The sequence below is a fragment of the Phalacrocorax carbo genome, chromosome 11, assembly GCF_963921805.1.
Source record: "Phalacrocorax carbo chromosome 11, bPhaCar2.1, whole genome shotgun sequence".
NCBI classification, from domain to species: domain Eukaryota; kingdom Metazoa; phylum Chordata; class Aves; order Suliformes; family Phalacrocoracidae; genus Phalacrocorax; species Phalacrocorax carbo.
Window position 1 is genome coordinate 15,017,078 of NC_087523.1, and position 20,648 is coordinate 15,037,725.

General features: G+C 41.8%; 1 protein-coding gene across 4 annotated transcripts in view; it reads left to right on the forward strand.

The window, feature by feature from the left end:
• Positions 1–20,648, forward strand: part of AFF2 (ALF transcription elongation factor 2) — a 341,788-nt gene that overhangs the window by 164,921 nt on the left and 156,219 nt on the right. The window lies entirely within an intron of this gene.

Genomic DNA, 20,648 nt, shown 5'->3' on the forward strand with positions numbered 1-20,648 from the left:
TATGCAATTTTTAGTGAGCTTATTATCAGTAATATGTTTAGCATAAAATTTATTAGTGACATGCCCTTTAATTTAGCCTGTCTAATTGGTGCTAATTTAGTTAGATTGCATTAAATTACACCCTTTAATGTAGCTATGTGTGGGTCAAGAAATCCATTCCAACAGGTTAGGTAATTTTTCATGCAGCTGAACAGTAAAAATGGTATTAAGGTAGCTGAAAAATGCAATCATGTTCCAAAATAATAGTTTTCCTGGATATGATTATCAGGGAAACAGGGTTTCTGTTATAAGTGCTCTTCCTTTGAAGACTTACAGGGTTCATCTTCCATCTAAACTCATGTCCCCAATCTCCACAACAAAGACAAAGGGTGGGAATTAAGATCATTACTCTTACGTGAGGGGGAATTATTAAGAATGATCTTTATTTCAGCCTTCATTCCTTCTTTATCATGCTCAGCACAAAGATAACAGTGAAAAATATGTTGTCCCTTCTTTTATCTGAGTTTCTGCTTTCTGCTCCATTAGAATTACTTTGGTCAGATGGTTGGAGTGGAAAGTAATTGATTTGATCTCAGCAGTGTACAAAGAAGCAATCTAAGCCTGACAAAACAAAACAAAAAATCTGACCTGTAAGAGTCATCGATCTCCAGCAGTAAGAGCAGAGGGCGGCAAGGCAGGACTCCTGGGGGCAGGTCTTCAGCTGGTGTAAATTGTCGTAGCTGTTATGAGTCAATGGTGTTTGAAGTCACTGGCAATTTTGCCAGTGGGCGTGTCAGACCCTGGATTCGGTTCCCAGTTTCCCATACAACCTCCAGAAAACTCCTGGTCCTCTCTGGTCCCTGAGTGTGTCGTTCTTGCCACCCTATGGATCAGCCATTGCCGCACTCGCATGCCTCCAGTCTCTCCCTCTGTCCCGCCTTGTCTGCTGGGAATCTAGTGCAAGTGCAAGGCACACTTCTTCATCCTCAGGAGGTGTTTTAATACGTAATTTCTGTGCGTCAGGAAGCCCTTTCACATGTTGGTGCTGTTTGTAGCAATGGTTCCAAGAAAATAGGGGGGGGAAGACATTAAGGCTTTCTTTCAGTGAAGGTAAGTGTCAGTCCTAGCATGTAGACGGCATGCTCTCAAAGCCATGGGAGATCAATAAATAATCTACCCCCAACCCCCCTTTTTTTACCCTGAGAACTTGAATCCTGTATAAAAGCATCTGACAGGCTTTGAGCATCTTCTAGGGATGGCCCTTTTAGCATAATGGTTCACCGACCTGGTTTTGCCGTTGTTTGCTGAGGTTATGGTGTGTGTTGTCGTGGTTGCTGAAGGAGTTATGGTTGTTAAACTGCACTTTCCAGTTTTATTGTCATCATCCTGTTCTTGTTGAGCTTAGTTTTACTATATACTGCCTGAATAAATAGTGCCACTTGCTCTGTTTTCCCATATAACCCACTCCTGACATAGCAGTATTTGTAAAGGTTTCAGGTTATCATCTTGGATTACCCACATCCTCGGAGAGCATCTACACAACCAAATGCATACAGCTGGCGAGAAGGAGCAGTCGGCAGGAGCTTAGATGCAGGGAACCACTGGGGAGGAAGAACAGGGGTATCAGCCATTTTTTTACCTTTGCCAGCATATATGATATTATTGCAGCTGAGTCGTACGTTATTGGGATTTTGCAGGTAACCATCACCACAGACTCAGAAATAAAGCTGTTGCTCATTCAACTCCTGGCCTGTCCCGTATTTAAGTGGTTGCAATTTTCCCCTGCAGCACCAATGAGAAAAATGACTTGGAGGAACAATACTTGTAGCAATTTTCTCTTCCTACTAAGTGCTAATCCGTAGGGTATCTCCTTGGCAAAAAAGAGCCAGTTATACCGAAATACCAACCCGAGTTTCCTAACACAGCCAAGTGAGCACTGAGTGCAAAACTAAATGCATGTTAGGTCTGATCCAGAAGGCTTTTTAATTCCTTGGAAAAGACTCCCATTCAGATGCTGGAGTGGCTGTAAAGGATTTAACCCATAGAAGAAGCCCTTTTTTGAGAGCAGTTGTCTGGGCCAAGCTGCTACCTGTTTGATTTTTGGGAGGATGTGAGATCAACTTTGCCTAAGAACCCAGCTGTAAAACTGGCAGAAAAGAGAGCAGCAGCAGCTCAGTTGCAAACATCATGCCGCGTATTATGTTTTGGGTAAATAAATATAAAAAAGAATAAGTGGAAATCTTCCTCTAATAGGATAATACATCAATGATACTGTAATTAGAACCAACATTATTCAACTGTAATAAAGTATTTATTTTACTGTGATTACAACAGTTTATTCTTGGGAACTGTATCCAGAAGTGGAATATCCAGACTGGAAAAGGATACAGCAGCTGCCTAAAACAAGTTTCTTAAATCTGCGCTTAGCGGCTCAGCTGATACTTGTCAGCGGAGCCTCAAGACAAAAGGCTGGGCAAGTACGCCTATCCAGCTGGGTCACTACACGGTTACAGCCCTGTGCCTCGGAGTGTGTTCCTGGATTTTAATGAAACTGCAGCTCAAGCAGTGTGGGGGAACAGGCAGGAAGGTGGTACAGCTGCACAAGAAATTAGTCTGTTCAAGCACTGCCATGGACCTGCCATGCATGCAGTGATGATAGACAGATTTTATCCCAGAAATGAAACTCAGTAGTCTGGGTGGGTTTTCAGGGCTTTAAGGAAAAGAGTGGATTTTTTTAAAAGATGTGTGTTTATATATTGGCTTTCAGTTTAGAACAATAAACACTCTACACACACTGGTGCTGAGCATCCTTCCAGCTGTTTAAATGATCCCAAACTAAACACACAGTTCAGTCCACTCCTATGCTCTATCATCAGGAGAAAATTATCAGCTCCAGCAGCAAAGCCAAGTTTACAGCCAGACCGATGGGGCTGATCCCAGGCAACTTGCCGCATCCTGCTCGGTAGCCCTTCCTAGAAGGCAGTGGCTGAGGAGGGTGTAGGAGCTGGACAGACTGTCCAGGTCGGGGGATCTCTGCTGAGGAAGGGAGAGAGCAAGTATCTCTGTTTCATGGACTCCTGCCTGCAGTCTGGAGGCCCTGATAATCCCCAGTGATTCAAAATATTCAACAGGATGTTGTATGTAAATTAACTGTATAATAAAATGTTGTAGATTAATTCTGGGGTTTCATGTTGATGTGAGGGAAATTAGCCCTTTAGTTGTCCCTGTGTCCTCCCCCTCTGCCCTGCCGTGGGGTTGGTGAATGGGCTGGTCACTCTGAGCCTCCTTCTTTGTGTTCAAAGCGAGAGGAGAAGCAGTGCTAGACCTGTGTATTCTGATAAACGCAGAGCGTGCTAGAGCTGGTGCCAGCGCTGTGCTTGCCATCACTTAACTGCATAAATGGGGACACTGGGAGGTGATGCAGGGTTGTCCTGGGATCCTTCTGTTACAGAGGTCTAGGCCATTGGTAGTATTCTTGATTTCTCATGACATATTATGTGTAGCTTTTGGTTCCTTGCTGTAAACCCAAAACTTTCATAAGGAAATGCTCTGTGGATGGCTGTGTGTCTGCAACCGAGGTGCTGGTGTAGGGAATCATGAAATGGCTTCCCCCGTCAGGTGTGATGTGGTCTGCCCAGAGTCCCTGTGCCGTTGTCCTGGCCTTCAGGTAGGAGCTGAGGGTCAGACAGAGAGTGCAGTCTCTTGTGCTTGCATGAGAAGCTTGTGGCAGAGCAGCGAGCTGGACTGAGACCTTCCAAGAAGTCCATGACACGTGCCACAGCCATTTTGGCATTGGGTCAGGCTTTGGGAAAAGATGCAAGTTGTCCGGAACTGGTTCCCATTGCCTGCAAGTAGCAGGCACCAGCTCTGGCGTTTGCTCGTTTTGAGTGCAGTTAGGTGGGACACTGCCAGGGGGGATGCAAGCCAATACTTCGTATGATAATATTTAGAAAGAGATAAGAAGAGCCTGCTTTTTATCTAGTCTCATTCTTCCCTGCCAGCCTGTGCTTTCTTTCAGCTCAGGAGACTGAATTCTTCTGTTCTCTTGTAAAAAGAAGTCACTCTGTGAGCAGAGGAGCTAATGAAGCCTGGCTTGTAATGTCTCTCTCTCATGCGGATCCTCTGATATCTTACAAAGGGTGAGCTTTATTGGCTTTTCCTGTAATGGGACAGCGGTAGGGTCCCTCTCCTCTCCCCTACTGACTTCTTTTCAAACTCCTAAGAGTTTCCGTATCTTTTGACCTTGATGCTGGACAGCAGGGGTGAGTTGAACACCCTTTTTGTATGAGAGCACAAACACATGCATTATTTCAGACTCCCATGACTGCAACCTGTAGGTGTCTCATTTCTGTCAGGAATCAGGCTAAAAATAAAACAAACAAATTCCCTGAAATAAAAAAGAAGCATTAATGTTCAAATGGCTTTATTGTATAAACTGGAGAGCCATCTAAAAAAATCCAAAATAAGGGCTATATTAGATAAGCTGAAATCCACCCACTCACAGCAACGGGAGTTGATACTTTATTAGAAGAGTGGGATATTGCTCCCAAAACTTACATTCTGAGTGTTAACATATACACAAGACAACCCCATCATGTGGCTTCTCTTTTTAGTCCACAGGTCAGCTATCTGTTTTCTTATGGTTAGAACTGGTGAGGCAGGAAAAGAATGGTTCACCTCTGCCACTAACAGGCAGAGGGAGACAAGAGAAGCTGAATATGTTAAAATCAGTGCTGGATTCAAGCATCAGATTTTCGTTGTTGGTTTGTCACAAAAGCAACCATATTTAAATCCAGCTGCTTGGGCATACCCAAACGCTGTCATTGCACTAATGCAATTATGATGGTGCATCAAATGCTGTAAATCACAAAGCTATAGGTAGGGTGTAGTTGTCATGTTCTTTGTGATTAAAAGATGTAGAATCTCTAATCACTGCAACGAGAGAAGCTGTCAGCGATAAAGAGAATCTGGCGCTGGAGAGTAGTATTGATTGTGCCAAAGAATTTGCAAACTCTATTTCTCAGTTTTTGCACACTTTGAACAGCCTTTCAAGACACACCATCAGCCTGATACACCCCACCCCCGGGGCTTGGGTAATAAATGAATGGGTTAACATCTGCCTTGCTCAGGTGCTCTAGCCAAAGGGGGGGTCAGGAGATGCTAATTTTTTAGCAATTTCTTGTCCAAAAGGGCACGCTATTTGGTAGATCAAGATTAGAAATGGTACGCTGTGTTGCCACCTCGGAGGGAGTAATGGCCATTCCTGAGCATAGTCTTACACTGCGCTGGTGATGGGCGTCTTGCCCCCCCAGGCTGCACTGGTGCCAAACCAGCGTGAGCTCTGTGCACCTGGCAGAGGCTCACTGCAGCACCACTGGCGTGGCCCCCGTGCTGAGCCCAGCCACAGCACAAGCCAGCATTTCTTCCACTTTGGCTTTAAATGAACTTTTTTGCAAATGACACAACTTCCCTACCTGTAACTGAGGATCAGGCTTTCCCTTGCTCCAAGATGTCAGTGCTTATCATCTGTGTTCCTCTTCTTTTAAAAACAAAAACAAAAAACCAAACAGGCAACAACAACAAACCCACAACAAACTCCCCAAAATAATTTATGGCCAATATTCATAAATTATTTACATTCACACTGTGGAATTCTAGACAAAAATGAATATTAAATGACCAAGTCTGATGAAAATGGAAGGATAGTGCTGGATTGTTAGGCTGCTTGGTTGTTTTTCATGCATTTGGCTGTTTGTTTGCTTTCCCCTCCAGAATCTCCATGGATCAACATACAAAGAATTTATGTGATTTTTTTGTTAATATGTAGCATATGGTTTGAAAGCTTTTATACATTTATTGCTTTCATCCACAATCACATAGTTCCTTGTGTCGGTGTGTTTGCATATAGATGTGTGCATGTACACAATATCTGTATGTGCATGTGTTTAAATTAATATTCTTTGTATAGAAATACTACACCCTCATGTTGCAGTTTCTCTGGTTTTCACCACTCTCTTCTTTATGCTTGGGTGGTCATATTTTGAAATTTCCCCAGGACCAGTTTTTCATGCAGTCACGTTTCTCATCACATCTGAAGGATGTTGTGCTTCGCATGGTAATTAGGTCCTCTTTGTTTCATCTGCTGAACTGCTCTCTGTTACTTCCTGCAGCACACTCACGACTGGAGGCTATTGCTGAAATGTTAGAGCAGTGGAGATTCTCTAGGAGTAAACAGCTTCATGTTAACTTGCTTTTTTTTTCTAATGCTGATTCACATCCTGTTTAAACCTTGTGCAATTATATTTATCCTTGTTGCTTTCTTAGAGTTATGCCATTCATTGGAATAATTTATTATTGCATTGTGTGGCTGGTAGGTGTGTATGGAAATCATCTGAGTATTTACAAATACATATGACTTTATATATAAAAAACACGTAAGTATCTGTCTATCTCCCTAAGGCTTGAAAATGCTGATGACTTAGCTGGGAGCACAAGTTGCTGTCAAGCTTTACAGAATTTAAGCTTTCATGGCTTAAAAGAAAGCTCTGATTGTTAGTTTTTCTGGCCCCGTGTGAAGGCAGGCTGAGGGTGGCTTCAGGCTGTGTTTGGTGCTGGTGGGGCCGAGCAGGGGCTGGGCTGGGCTGGGGTGGCAGTTTGCTGTGGGAGCCCCTCTCTGCCGATGCTGGGACAGGGATCCACGCACGGTGCAGCGGGGACCAACAGCCAGCATTCCTGCAAGCCTGGCCAGGCCACTCTCTAAGGAGGGGCTTTCTTCCAACACAGCTTTATACCTCCCTTCGAGCTGTCAAGTTACAACAGACAATCAAGCTCTAAGTTTTTAGCCTTTGTTGTTTAGAAGGAAACTTTCCAAACCCGTGCGACCTCTTCTGCTGGTGCAGCCAGCTCCTGCGTCTTAGGGCTCGCAGGTTACTCAAGCTGGAGCCAAAGGGCAATGCGTTGGTGGCAGCTCAGGCTGTGCTGCTGCCCCTGCGAACCCCGATGGCGCTGGGGAAGGCAGCAGGAACAAGGTCGGGTTTGCCCTGAGGCTGCTGGGGAACCCCTGCCTGGGGTGCCTGCAGAGAGACATTCAGGGCAGGAGCACTGAAAATGCCTGCAGTCATCTCAAGAAATGGGAAGTGATCTAGTAACTGACCCTGAATTCCCTTTTAGTCAGTATGAAGCTCTGGAATGAGTTTTTGTAAAACATAAACCAATGTTGTTATAAAGGGGGCCATCACACAGTCTGAAATGCCTGCCCAGTGCAGGCCAGCAGGAGGGGTGGATGGGCAGGAGCTCCCAGAGCAGCTCATGGCAGCAGGGCAGGGGTGGCAGGAAGGATATTTTTCACCCTGATAGGTTGAATAATACCCTCAGGCTGATACATGTTGGGTATGCTGCCAACCCAAGCGGTGCACGCATATGAACATTGAAGTGCACATAGGCATCAGAGAGGGAGAGATGCAAGCACTGATGATAGACAGCAAACACTTCTGCCAACACGTGGAATTCCTGCTTGTTGTTTATCTATTTTTTCCTCTTGTAATTAATAATGCCGTGATTACTTTGATTATAATGATTGCATATCCCTTTAAGTGGTATCTAGGTTGAGGTTTACATGGCATTTTTTCCTTGTGTGTTCTGCAAACATATTAAGAAAGTCTCTAAAATAATATTACCAAACATCAAGTAAAATCCTGTCTCCTGAAGGGCTGATGAGATCATATGCGTATGACTGTGTGTTATCTTGCCCTGACACATGGAATTAAGTCTTGGACTAACCTCACCTAGGAAGACATCATTCTGCCCGCATTTTCTCTCTTCTGGCCATTTCAGATATGACAGCTTTTTTCCCTTCAGCCAGTTAAAGCGGGGCTGTTCTCTGTAAAAGCCAATGAGAATAATTTGGCAGTTTGATACTTTCTGAGAGTTTCTTCATTTTGTAGCACGCAAACAGAGGCACCTTAGCCCTGTAACAACTGTGTGATTTTAATGAACTGAGTTGTATGTGGAAGGGAAGCTGGATTTTCTGTTATCCCACTGGCAAATCTCTGGGTGAGAGAAGTCTGAAATTCAGCCACACAGCTCTGCAACTTGAGGGATACAGTTTAACATTTTTTTATTTTGTTGGGTTTTACAAATTCTGGGAAATTGTGAAAATCAGAAGCAGACATTTAGGCATTTCCCTAACTGGCATTTCCATTTTTTTAAAACAAATTCTGTATCGTTTCTTTCTGGAGCTCCTGCCACTGGTTTGTTTTGTTGTGTTTTCTTAATGAAAGTGTTTTACCAGGTTGGAATCAAGAGGAGACACCTCCATTTTTGTCACAGTTTGAAATTTTCAGCTTTCTGAGAAGTTTTTAAAATGTTTTAAGTCCAAATCAAAGCGATTCCCCTTCCTCCCTCCAATTCAAAATTATCATTAGACAACAAATTGCTCATTGTCTAGCTTGACAAGAGTGGTTGGCTCTTGGTCTTGCATTCGGATCCCCAAGCCACTGTCTGATGGGGAGTTTATTCCCCATCTGTTTCCATTTCTACACTGTCAGTTCAGCCTGGCACATGACTGCAGCGCAGTTGTGGGTTTTGTGATCCATATTTAATTCATCTAACTTACAGTCTTTCACTGAGATGCCCCGATTAAGCAGAGTGGTGACCCCAGCCTCTCTGTGTAGTCAGTGTGGAAGGGGGTTCATCCAGAAGGTGACTCTGCCCACAGAAGATCTCAATTAAATGCCTAAAGAATAACTTCTCTAAGATCAAGCTGCTCTGTGCTTTAAGCAGTTCCACTAAAAGAAACCTCGTTGGCTTATAGAGACATGCTGATAATGGGCTCATTGGCTTGTTAGGTCAGCCAGCAAACGGATGCTGGGAGGTCCTTGGGGCTTAGGTACCAAGACAGCATTGTGTTTCTGGGGAGATCATTGTGTTTCAAGGGTGTGATGCGAGACATGAGACTGCAAAGTCATCCCAAGCTGCATTTAGTCCCCTGAAATGCTCACTGTGTCAGACCTGATTTCAGTTATAAAATGGAAATAATAGATAAAAGAGGTCAAACCTTTTATTGAGGATTGACATTTACAGCAGTCAGGAATCTCCAGTTGTATACAGATTTGTGTAGCTGTGTCGCTCCTTTATGACACCATCCTGCTGAGGATCTCCAAACCACTGCTTTCCTGCTATAAGTAGGTGGTGGTTAGTTATATATTGCTTATTGTTTTTATACAGATGTACAAAGAAAGCCAGAAGTTAATTAACTTGCCCGAAGTTACAGTACACCTCTAGCAAAATGAAGACATAAATTCCCAAATCCTCTCTGTCTCTGTGGTTTCAAAATTCTTTTGTTTTCTACTTTAATAAATTTTGTCAGGATATTTACCGTAAACTTTGTAAAATAAAACTGCTTGCAGTTAACTACGTTTTCTGTGAAAGCTGACTGCTAAAGGGCCTCTGTCCTTGATCCCGTTGTAGGCAACGGCAGTTGTGTGTTGGATCGCTGTCAGTGTGCGTGGGTTGGGTACAGCGCAGCAAGCTGTAGGTTGAAGGCAGTAGTCCAGACAGGGGCCCAGCCCAGAGAGTGATGGCTACCTGCGCTGCAGCGGGGCCTGGGCACAGAGAGATCTGCTGTAGGAGGGGCACACTGTGCATGTGAGAGAGCGCTAGCAGCAGCCCATAGATCAGCAGATCATCTCTGCCATTAGGATCTAAGTAGGAAGAAAGGGAAGGAGAAATACATATACACTCAGTTGCATGCACGTACATGCGTGTGCACATACACACGTGCAGGGTAGGAGACAGACATCTTGGACAAGGCTGGTAATAGCGAAGTAACTAAAGGTGCTGGAGCAGTCAGTGCCAAGACCCTCTCCAAGGGTACAGAAGGTTTGCTAATGTCACTGTGGATATCCCTAGGGTATCGTGCCTCTCTGGTATTTGTCTCAATGTCCTTCTGTGAGATTTGCATTGCCTAGGAGCCGGTCTGTTTTCTCCTTGCCTTAATAGTCTGACTTTGAGAGCTGAGCCTTAGGATTGCTGTGCCTCAAGGAGACCCAACACACACCCAGTTAATGTGATCTTCAGGGCTGTTTTATTCTCATTGCTCATGCATTGCTGCAGCATTCTTGCTCAGTGCTTTGAATTAAGGGGCTAATATCCTGGCACTAAGGATTTAAGGGGCCTCGTGCAGATATAGACAGTATCATTTGTAGAGAAAATACAATAGTAGTCTTGAAAACATTGATAAAATGACCTATCATTGCATAATAGGTATTAGATCTCATGTTCCCTGTTCCCCCTTCCTGCTCCCAAAACCAAAACTTTTTAGCCTCCGGATAAGATGCCAAGAATTACTAGTCAGTCCCAACTGTAAAAATGAAGAAAAGAGACATTTAGGTTTTAATGAAACATGTCTTCCAAGTTAACTGAAACACTTGTTTAGATAGCTTTTGAGACTAGTCTAAGAATAATAAACTGTTATTTATAGGGAACTTCCTAGCCAAAGACCTTTGGGCAGCTCCAGAATACCAGAACAAAGGATTTACAGCCCACTGACTACTTAAAATGATGATGTTATTTTCAGATTCAAAAGCCCTTTTTTCTTTATGACAACCTGTTGGTGAAGAGGCAAAGCTGTCTACCGATCCTTCAGATTCTGGAGTTACTCTTCATAGTGTAATACACATGGGTCAGTTTATTTAGCTTGAGTTTGGAGCTTTTACAGATTTGCATCATGTCTTCTGTGCAGATTTGTTTTTCTGCTTATGGCATCAGTCAGAATAAATGGAGGGATGGGATCTGCCCCGGCGGCTGTAGGGAATTTCCCTGAAGTGTCCCCAGTCTCCTAATAAATCAGTGTCTTTCCTAGTCCATTTCTGATGGGATCCTGCAGCAGGTCAGCATCCTTAGGTAAAGAAAGGCTTCCTGAAGTGAGCAGCAGTCACAGAAAGTAAATTAATGGAAGCCGGCATCTGCTGATCTCTTTGACAATAAGGAATTTCACTGCCAACATTTAGAAACCATTGGAAACCAGATTTCGACTTTCTGCCCTGGGCTGCCAGAAGTATTTCAGCATAAAATGCTAAAGTAAGTTGAACTTTCAATTATAATTTCAATGACTGTCTAGTGAAATGGATTAATGCTCTGGCACTGCACCTTTGAGGCTTTGGCTTGAATCTTGTAGGATAAAAATCTGTCTGCTTTGACAGTTGAAAAGGTCAGAAGTAAAATAATGTCAGGTGGTCTTAGCCCGATTCAATGTCTCGATTAAGAAGTAGATGTAAAAGTTGTTGGTGTGGGATATCATATTAGATCCTATGCAAAAACAGAAATAATTTTTATTTACATTTTATCAGCAAAATTAGATGCAGACAACTGCATTCTGGAGAGGCGGAGCTTAGTTCAGACTTCAGGAACACTGGGTTTCAAAGTGAGCAAAGCACAGGTTACAATATGTGGTATAATAAGCTCGTATCCCGCTTAAGCTTGTATCCATCACGAAATTGATTTCCTGATATTTGACTGGGTCAAGCATAGTTCTCACTTAAATATTTTTTAAAGTTTAATTTGGGTATTTTTATTAGCTCCAAGTGTATAGAAAGAACATGTTTTTCTCACTGTTCAGGCACGACAAAGGGTCTCTTCAATTTAGTTTTTGAAAATGCTGCAATTCAATTCCTAAGCTTATTAAATATATTGTGGTTAAGGAGCAAAATACGGATATTTGCATAATGCATTTTTCTCTGATTTGTATACATACTTATATAATTTTACATGATAATAATATATAAATATAAATTGCTTCTCCAGACATCCCTGCAGAAAGGTCACTACGGCAAACATTTCTGGCAACAGTAGCAGGGATTTCTGTTGGGAAAAAGGAACAAATAAGGGTTTGGGGCCGTGTGTCTCAGTGATGGGGACGGTGGCTAACAGCTGCAGAGCACTTTTGCTGCCTTTGATTTGTCCCAGCCTCGCTTCTCACCAGCCCTTCTCATGTGTCAGGCAGCCTTGGCACTGCTCTTCCGAGTGAGGCTGCAGACTTTCTTTGCTTATTTCAATAAGAAACACACGTACAAGATAGTGAAATTGGAAATCAGCTGTCATGGTACGCTACATAAATTATCCGGTTCTGGTTGGTAATCTATTGCAGACGATTAAATAAGTGAGCAGTTATGTCCTTTTCAGCGCTGGTAGGCATCTTTGTTTTATTTAATTCCCTGATCCTTCTCTGTGTGTGAGTATGTGGTGTATCGTGGGGTTTTTCAAGTTGTGTTTCCATCTTAAGCAAAGAAACCACAGTTTCCATGTGATCATGATGCAATGCAAGAGCTGATGGAACCGTACATATGTTGTAAAGATTAATTGGCATTCAGTTAGGCCCCATAAAGCATGGCATGCCATGCCTTATCCTCTATTTTGCCTTCGATTTACAGTGTAGTTCAGTTCACATAGTGGGCACAGGCTGAAAAAAGGTGCATTTCTGAAGCAGAAAACATGTACTTTTTAGTAGGCTGATCTTCCAGGGACAAAACCTTAGAAAAGCTTCAGCGATTCAGATATGCCTTAATTGTGGGGCAGTCATAACGCAGTCTTGCTTTTCTCTGCTAAGATCTACTTAGTGGGGCCCGGGGGACCATTGAAACCACAGAACTATTTTTCATTTGTTCCATAGATTTTTCTGACCAAAGAAAAAGGTAACACATCGCCATCCTCACACTTAAAAGGCGTGGGGTTTAACCGCGGTGGAAAACCAGAGGAGCGTGGCTGCGAGGGCACGCCGGTGCGCGGTGCCGATGCCTGCGGCGCGCCGGTGGGTGCGGCGGCACAGCGTGCCGGGCTGCCGGGGAAGGCAGAGAGGCCGAGCACCCTGACTGCGAACCGTTATTTATAACAGAGCAAAGGGGTAATTTTGCAACTATCACGGCTCAAATACGGGACCATTTCCCTAGTAATAAAACTATTACTCTGTAACTGTTTACTTATCAGGAGACCATTATGTGATTGATGACCTGAAAATGGAGGTTATCTTTCAATTCATTTGAAATGCAAACTGACTAGAAAATCTGTAGTTATTGCGGCATATTTTTAAGCAAAATCAGGCACCTACATTGACCTCCTATTTACATTTCTTTGAGAACAAAAATCACATAAAAGCTATCAAGAAACACATTTCACAGCAGGCAAATTAATTGGTTTTACTGTATTTGAATGGAGGGTTTGTCAAATAAAACATGCCATGACAGTTAATAGTGTCATTTAGAGGCAGAAAATTATTGGCTTATTTGTTATTGGATAAAAGGAAGGCAAACACTTTGTATTAGGAAGTTTTAATGTGTTTAAAATCCTCATTAGGGATTTATGGACATTCTTGCTTAGCATAGCGCCTCATTAATTTGAGGCTAAACAGTTACTTCTGTGTTTCAATTCCAATTTTTTTTCTCCCTTTTCTTTAATTAGATCTCACATTAGAGTTTGGTCTCTACACCACTGGAGATGTAGAATTAATTAATGTGATTTATAAATCTAATGGAAGTGAGTTATTCTTAGATATCTTTTCATTTTAGCGAGAGGTTTAACTGCACACAGCCTAAGTGCACACAGATCTAAGAGATTTTGGGAGCTCCGGAGAAGTATGTGACTTCTGCATTGAATACATTTAGCAGCGTCCCTTGGCATTAATAGATCAAAGCATTTTAATTAGAAATGTAACTATAAAGGAGAGGCCATAAAGATCCCATTCAGAACCAGATTTTCTTTGTTCTAAGTTCTGTGCTGTCCAAAAAAAGTGTTCTTTTAGCTCCCCTTTTGTATGATAACCATGATATTCAGTGGCAGTTGGGATAATCATGTCTTTTACTATTTAACAAGATCTGGCTCTTAATGTAGCCTGAGTTTGGATACAATCCTGGTAAAGACGTAATCATTAATTGTGCTATTTTGTTATTATTGATAAAAGGAAAATGGCTTTTATTTCATTTGGAAATTTCATTTATTTGATTGAAGATTATATAAAAATGTGTTTGTGTGGACTAGTTGTGCTAACAGGTAGTGGTGGTATTTAAACCCTAAGATATTTCAGAATACATTTGGTTTGTTTCCCCTGGGCAAGACCGTGTCCTTGGCCTTTGAATTCTGGCCCTCTGTGTTGAAGACAGTCTAAGGACATGATCTGCAAGTTGTGACTGTGGTGGAGGGACATATGAAAATGACTAATTTGCAAACAAGCTCTGAGCAATTAATTTGGGTCCCAGCATTGGCCCTGAAGCTGTGCAAACCACCGTACAAGTACAACCCAGGAGTACATTTTTCAGTGAGGACATTCATACCTGCTTTAAAAAAAGAAGTGGAACAGATAACCGGCACAGCCACCCACTGTATTCCTGCAGCTACAGTAAAGGTATTGTCAGATGTGAATAGATGCTTTAAAAGGTTCCTCTTTAAAACCTCAAAAGAAATGTTACAGTCTGAATTCATGAGGTCAAATAATGCTTCAGGTTACGCTGATGCAACTTCACTGACATCAGCGGAGTTTTAGTCGTGTCACCAAGGCCACAGTCTGACCTGGCGACTTTGCTACTATTTTAGCTGGAAGTTACACAGCTCCTGTCCTGCCTGATGCTGCTCCCGTGCTGGTGTGTACTGGGAACAGACACCAAATTCCACTAACGTAAAATAGATTTAAAGGCACTCCAATTCCAAGTTGTATTAAATTGAGACAGCTATGTCTGTATAGTAAAGGGATTTTGAGTGATTTCGAAGAGGCTATACTCAAAGCATTACACTGAGAATAAACATGGCGTCTGATTTACATCCCCCGAACTGAGGGTGAATAGTCTTGGAAGCCGAAGTCCCTTCACACTGCTTTTATACTTATACTGCTTCATTGTCTTCAGAGGTGTTAGATTTCATTCACACTGGTAAAAGTAAGACAAGGAACAGACCCTTGATCTTTGTTTCTACCACACCATATATCTCACCGCACCAGAGGGTTGCATAGTCTGTTAGTCAGGCTTTGATGTTTCAAGTGGACAAGTGCACAGTGGCGTTTTAGGTCAGGGTGCCTTTTATCATCAATTTTATGAATGTATAAGGTAACCTCTTCCAGAATAAGGTGAAAATACCAAGGCACATAAGAAAATATACTTACTTTATATAAGTAAATAAGTACTTGCAGTCATTGGAGGAGGAGGGACAGAGAGAGAGAAAGGAAGGAAGAAAGGAAGAAAGAAAAAAAGAAAATATGAAGTTCTAAATTTCCATGCTCTTTGTCAGTATTAAATTGTTGTAACGGCCTTTCTGCAAGCCAGTGTTTTGGTCACAAATTAAGTGTTGCAAATGCCACTTTTGTTGGGGCCTGGCTGAATACTGACATTACCAGTTACTCTGGTATTATCATCATGGCAAGCTTCTAAAACACTACATTCAAGATATTCCATAAGTAAAATGTGCAGCCTTACCTACATTAAAAAACTCCCAGGAGACCCTGAAGTGAGAGATCACTTTATCAGGCTCCTCTCTATTTCTAATAGAGTTTGGCAATTTGTTGCATGAAAATAATGGAGAACCATTGAGTTTAAATTGAACAGCAGCATATTGTGCTTTCATGGAGACTATTTCTTGCTGATCAACATTGAAATGGTATTGTTAAAAGAAAACATCAAAGAAATGAAAAAGAAAAGGTGGGCTACATACAACATGCACGGGGAAGAAGAAGAAAAATATAATTGTCACATCCAGGTCAGTCTGGTTTAAAAGTTGCTGTAGCAGAACTAAATGCCGGTGAAGAAACGTGCTTGTGGTTGGGGTTGCTCTGACTGGAAGGTCGTTGTAAGCTGAGTTTGTTGTAGGGAGATCAAATTAAAATTCCTTCTGATTTGTAGGCTAGTGCCCATGTGTCCCAACCTGGTGTAACTGCACCGTTTTGTCCAGCTCTTAGGTGACTGGAGAGGAGCGTATTAGAGTCGTTGGCTTTTGTGTGAAAGTGAAGGTACCCATTGTGGGCAGTTTTGGTTTCTGAACTAGAGACCTTTTGGGAATTTCACTAAAGGCAGCAGGAGTCTGATTCAGTCATGTTTTGGATCACACTAGTAAGTTGTTTTTCCTAGCTGATGTGATTTACTTGAGGGAAGAGGCGTAAACTTCTCCACCCACCACTGGACGAGCAGCACTGACTGCAGGCTGGGCTGTCTTAGCTGAACAAACCAATTAACTCGGTCTGCTCCTTAAAACTTTTCTGTGTTCTCAGGTTCTCTAGTAAATGTGTATTTGAGATAACTGCTTCTGCAGTATTTCTGTTAGGGGGGAATAGAGAAGCAGCCCTCTGTGTTTTGTTTTAGGCAATAGTTTTTCTTTCTCTCAATTTTTTATATATATATATAAAGTATATATTTTCACAGACCTTTTAATAAGCCCCAGGAGATATTTTGGGGGTTGAAATAATGGGAAATGTAGTCTTCTCATGGTATTTTGGTTCCACGATGGTGGAGGTACTAAAACAAAACAGTGGATATAGGTTATTTGGGACCCACAGATGGCTCCCTTGAGAATTAATAACCCTGTGAAAAACACATATATGTATTTGAACACCAGGGAGCAATTTTATTCAGGTTTTTTTGAATACCACCATGTTTGACTTCATTCTGTTTCCTCCAGAGCCCAAACATACATACAGTCCTAATATATGTTGGCGATAACCTCATGAATATCAAATACACCAGAAAAAAATACCACTCAGGTTGCAGTATTCATTCCTTGCTCTTTTGCTGCTTCCTTTCTTAGTCATTTGCATTAAAGTTAGTAAGGAAGAGCCAAGATCCTCTCAGCTAAGTGAGGTTAGTTTGACATGTATTTCAGGTGTCTCTAACAGGAATGATGCTTTCAGGATGAAATATTAGCGAGCTAGGAAACAGACAAAATCATGAACTGTGAAATGACCCAAGCTGGTTTGAACGGTGGGCTCTGAGCAGTGATGTGAAGTTGATCTCAAGTAAATGAGCAATAGTCTTCCTCAGGAGGAGAAATGTGTAGTCAGATGGCAGCTGAGGGGCAGGCTGGTGTCTGAAAAGGGGCAAGTCCCGAAGAGAGGTAGGAGATTACTGAAGAGGGGAAATAAAGCCTGAGCATGCAAGGAAATACTGCTGGCAGCCAAAGGAAAGCTGGTGTTGGGAAGGCGTGGGTGTATACTCCATTCAAGTGCAGACGAAGTATTGCATCTTCCTAGATTTGTTGTGAGCATATTGCAAAAATTGAATAATAGGTTCATATAAGTTGGAAGGATGTTCAAAGGTCATTTAGCCCAATGTCTTGTATCTGGAAACCCTGCTATTCTTAGTACTGCCTGATCCATTTCCCACTTGTATTAATAAAAAAAAAAAGAAGCATCCTCTGTTAGTAGGAAGCCTGGCAGGAGCTGAAGGCGTTCATAGGACAAGGCTTCTGCTGACAGTCCTGGTTTTGCTGCTTCTGTTTTTCTAAGTGTTTTCCTCTTATCGCTGTGTAGTGCACACTGGAAATGATCAATCAAGGCTCATGCACAGGATCTTTTCATGCTAGCAAGTGAAAAATCAATTTGTGTTCAAAGGAGTAAACAGTGGTATGAGCTTCATCTCCCCTGAGTCAAAATGGGTTCCTTGATAAAGGAGATGACAATGAAAGCTGAGCTCTTGATGTACAAGCACATAGGTGCTCATATGCAAGAAACGGGAGTGGGTTCCTACATTCATTTAACATGCTACATTTATCTTTTCAATAAAACAAAGATAGGAAGAAGAGATTACTTGTTGAATGCCAATTGTGCATCAATAAAGCCAGAGGGATTGTTCAGAAACAGTTTATCCAGATGAAAATGTAGTCGGTGAGTTTTGGCAAAGACATTATTCATTGTGTATTTCTGCTTTCTGACACTACATTTGAATTTTCAGAACTATTCTGACAAGTCTGTTGGAAGATTTTGTTGCTAACGCTTCTGAGAAATGCCTGCTGTCAGATGTAAATTACAGGGGAAAGAGACTTTATATGATTTTTCGGTGCCACAAAAACAAAATCTGATCTCATGCAGGTTATAAATTGTCCAGGAGGTAAGAGTGGTCAAGGAGCTGTTGAATGAATAAATGGAAGGTTAGATCAACATGACTCATCAGATATTGTAACCATTCACCCAATGTCATTTGATCTGCATAACATTAAAGGCTACTATTCCCTCACTCTTAGATTTCTGCCCGCCTTCCCTCCCTTTAAAGTTTAGCACTGAGCCATCCAAGCCATACGTTAAACCTTTGGTTCCACATCATTTAAGATCTGTTCTCTCTCTTGTGAGACCGAAATGCGAAGAGAGCCTTATAATACTGGCTTGTATTAGATGGAATATTTTGACCATCTGACCTTTCCTTTTTTCTTCTCTTTTTTTTTTATTTTAAGCAAGCAATATTTAAAAGTAAACATGAAGTGTTCTGATGCAAAAGAGTTTTGCCAGATTAAAATGAGATTGGAAGATGAGTTCAGTGTAGCATGTAGCTGTTGTGAAATCGTTTTGTTTTGATGGAAGTTTTACTACCTCATGACGTCTGTCTGCAGCTTATGTAATATTCACAGTTCTTCAGTCTGGGGTTGATGAATGCACTGCCAGCCGAGAGAAGAGCTCGTGATGTTAAATGCAACTACTTGGTCTTACAGAAGGCAAATTCCTGGAATCTGTCCTTTTGGCTGAGTTAGACCATGCTGCCCACAAAGGAAGAAAAGCACCAAAAGCACACGCAAATGCAAGCTGTGCCCTCCTTTTTAGACTCTGATTACTGATGAAAGCTGAAAAGGAGAGGGGGTGGAGAGTCACATAACAGGTCCTAAACTACTTGATTTTTATTAGATTAGGAAAGTACTAGTATGGGATGGATGTCCAATCTTGACTAAGCTATGGGAGGAACATGGCATTTCATTAACAGCAATTCTAATAACAATTTGTTATAGTGCTAGTACTTGAGAAGGTGATGAATATTGTATCTGCTCTGTTTCATTCTGTCCCGATGAATCTATGCTTGGATGCCACGGTGTGCCGTGTGGGCCTGCTTGCACTTGTTAACTGAATGCAAGTGTTTATGGACAATTAAACTTGAAATTTTTTATTCAGTTTTTGAAAGGTTGAGAGGTTGTTTTTTTCCTTCTTTTTTTTCTGGGATAGACTAAATTTCTAATAGATCTGTGCCTTTCAGGTCTCTTAGAATGTGCAACTGTAGCATGAATTTAGAAAAATGGTCTCATTTCTTTAGAAATCCATTAATAGTAATGTACTGAAAGACTCTTACATTGATCTTGTCTCTGATAGCCATGTTGTAATAATTATTCTTTTAATGTTTGCATCAATCTAAGCATTTTTCTCTTTGTGCTAGCTCCTACGTGGATCTCCCTATATGACAATCACAGCACTTTGACATCTTGCATTACTTTAATACCAGTGATTCAAAACAAAGCAATGCCAAAGGGAACAAAAGTTCTGTCAAGCCATTAAAATCTTCTTTGCCATTAACACAATTAAATTGATGCATGAGTATTTAAAGTTATTAGCAAGTGCTGCCAGCAGAAGCTGGTTGTGATTGCATAATATATAGTGGGCTTTATTAAAGTAAAATGGTATGTTTATTGTTATTATCATCATTAGTTCTGAAGTAACATAAACTTAAACAGAGCTGTGAATTGGGAGAGGGTTGTGAAACAAGTACGAACATGCTCTGCCATGTCTTAATAGTTAGGGGCACAATTATCACAATTAAGAGACTTCTAAACAAAAGAATACACATGGTACCTCGGCTAACCATCGAACATGGCATGTGCAATGGTAGGGAGGGGTGTTAAACAGAGGACTGCTTTATCTCTGCCGCTCTCGCTCTTCCCAGTCTGACTCACTCGGCTGTGTTTTGGGCTGCTCCTGTTACTGCTGTGAGAGATTTTGTGGTTGGTGTGTACACTGCAAGCTTATTGGGGGAGTATTTGTTTTGTTTTCTTGTATTCCAACATACTAATTTTTCAGTGAAAAAAATGAGGAGTGTATTAGAGACATATGTACTCCCACTATCCCACCGCACGTTGCAGTAATACACATGCCTGCTAATCTTTTGGTTAAAGTTAACTATATTCCTCACTGTATGGACAGTTGGTATGAGGTATGGAAAACACAGATTAGCAAAGAATTTACAGGTATTGAGAGGGGAAGAAGTGATTTCAGTGAAAAAAGTATGGGGATGAAGGAAGGCCAATGAAGTGCTGGAATATCAAGTCATGAGGTATGAGGGACTTGGTGATCTAATAGGTCTTTCTGGTCTTTGACTTTTGTAGCGGTGTGGATTTATTCTTGAAGCTTAGTGCTGCCTGAAATGTAGGAGGAAAGCCATGGTCAGTGCTTTTGGTCAAGCTCTATAGCAGATTAGGATGGCAGGGATTAGGTTTAGTCATGAGCGTCTTTTGCCAAACTGGTTACCAAGGGCACACTAAGGTAGAAGCGTAGGGCAGAAGAATCTCACCGAATATTTATGGTACAAAGCACTTACCTGTTTTTGGTACCTTTCTGAATATTGGCTCTTCCTCTTCGGCTGTACCCCCATGATAACCCATCATAACTACCGGCAAGTGCTACAAAAATGTATGTGTGGGTAGTGTCTGCCTGTTATTTATGTAATCGTTAACTG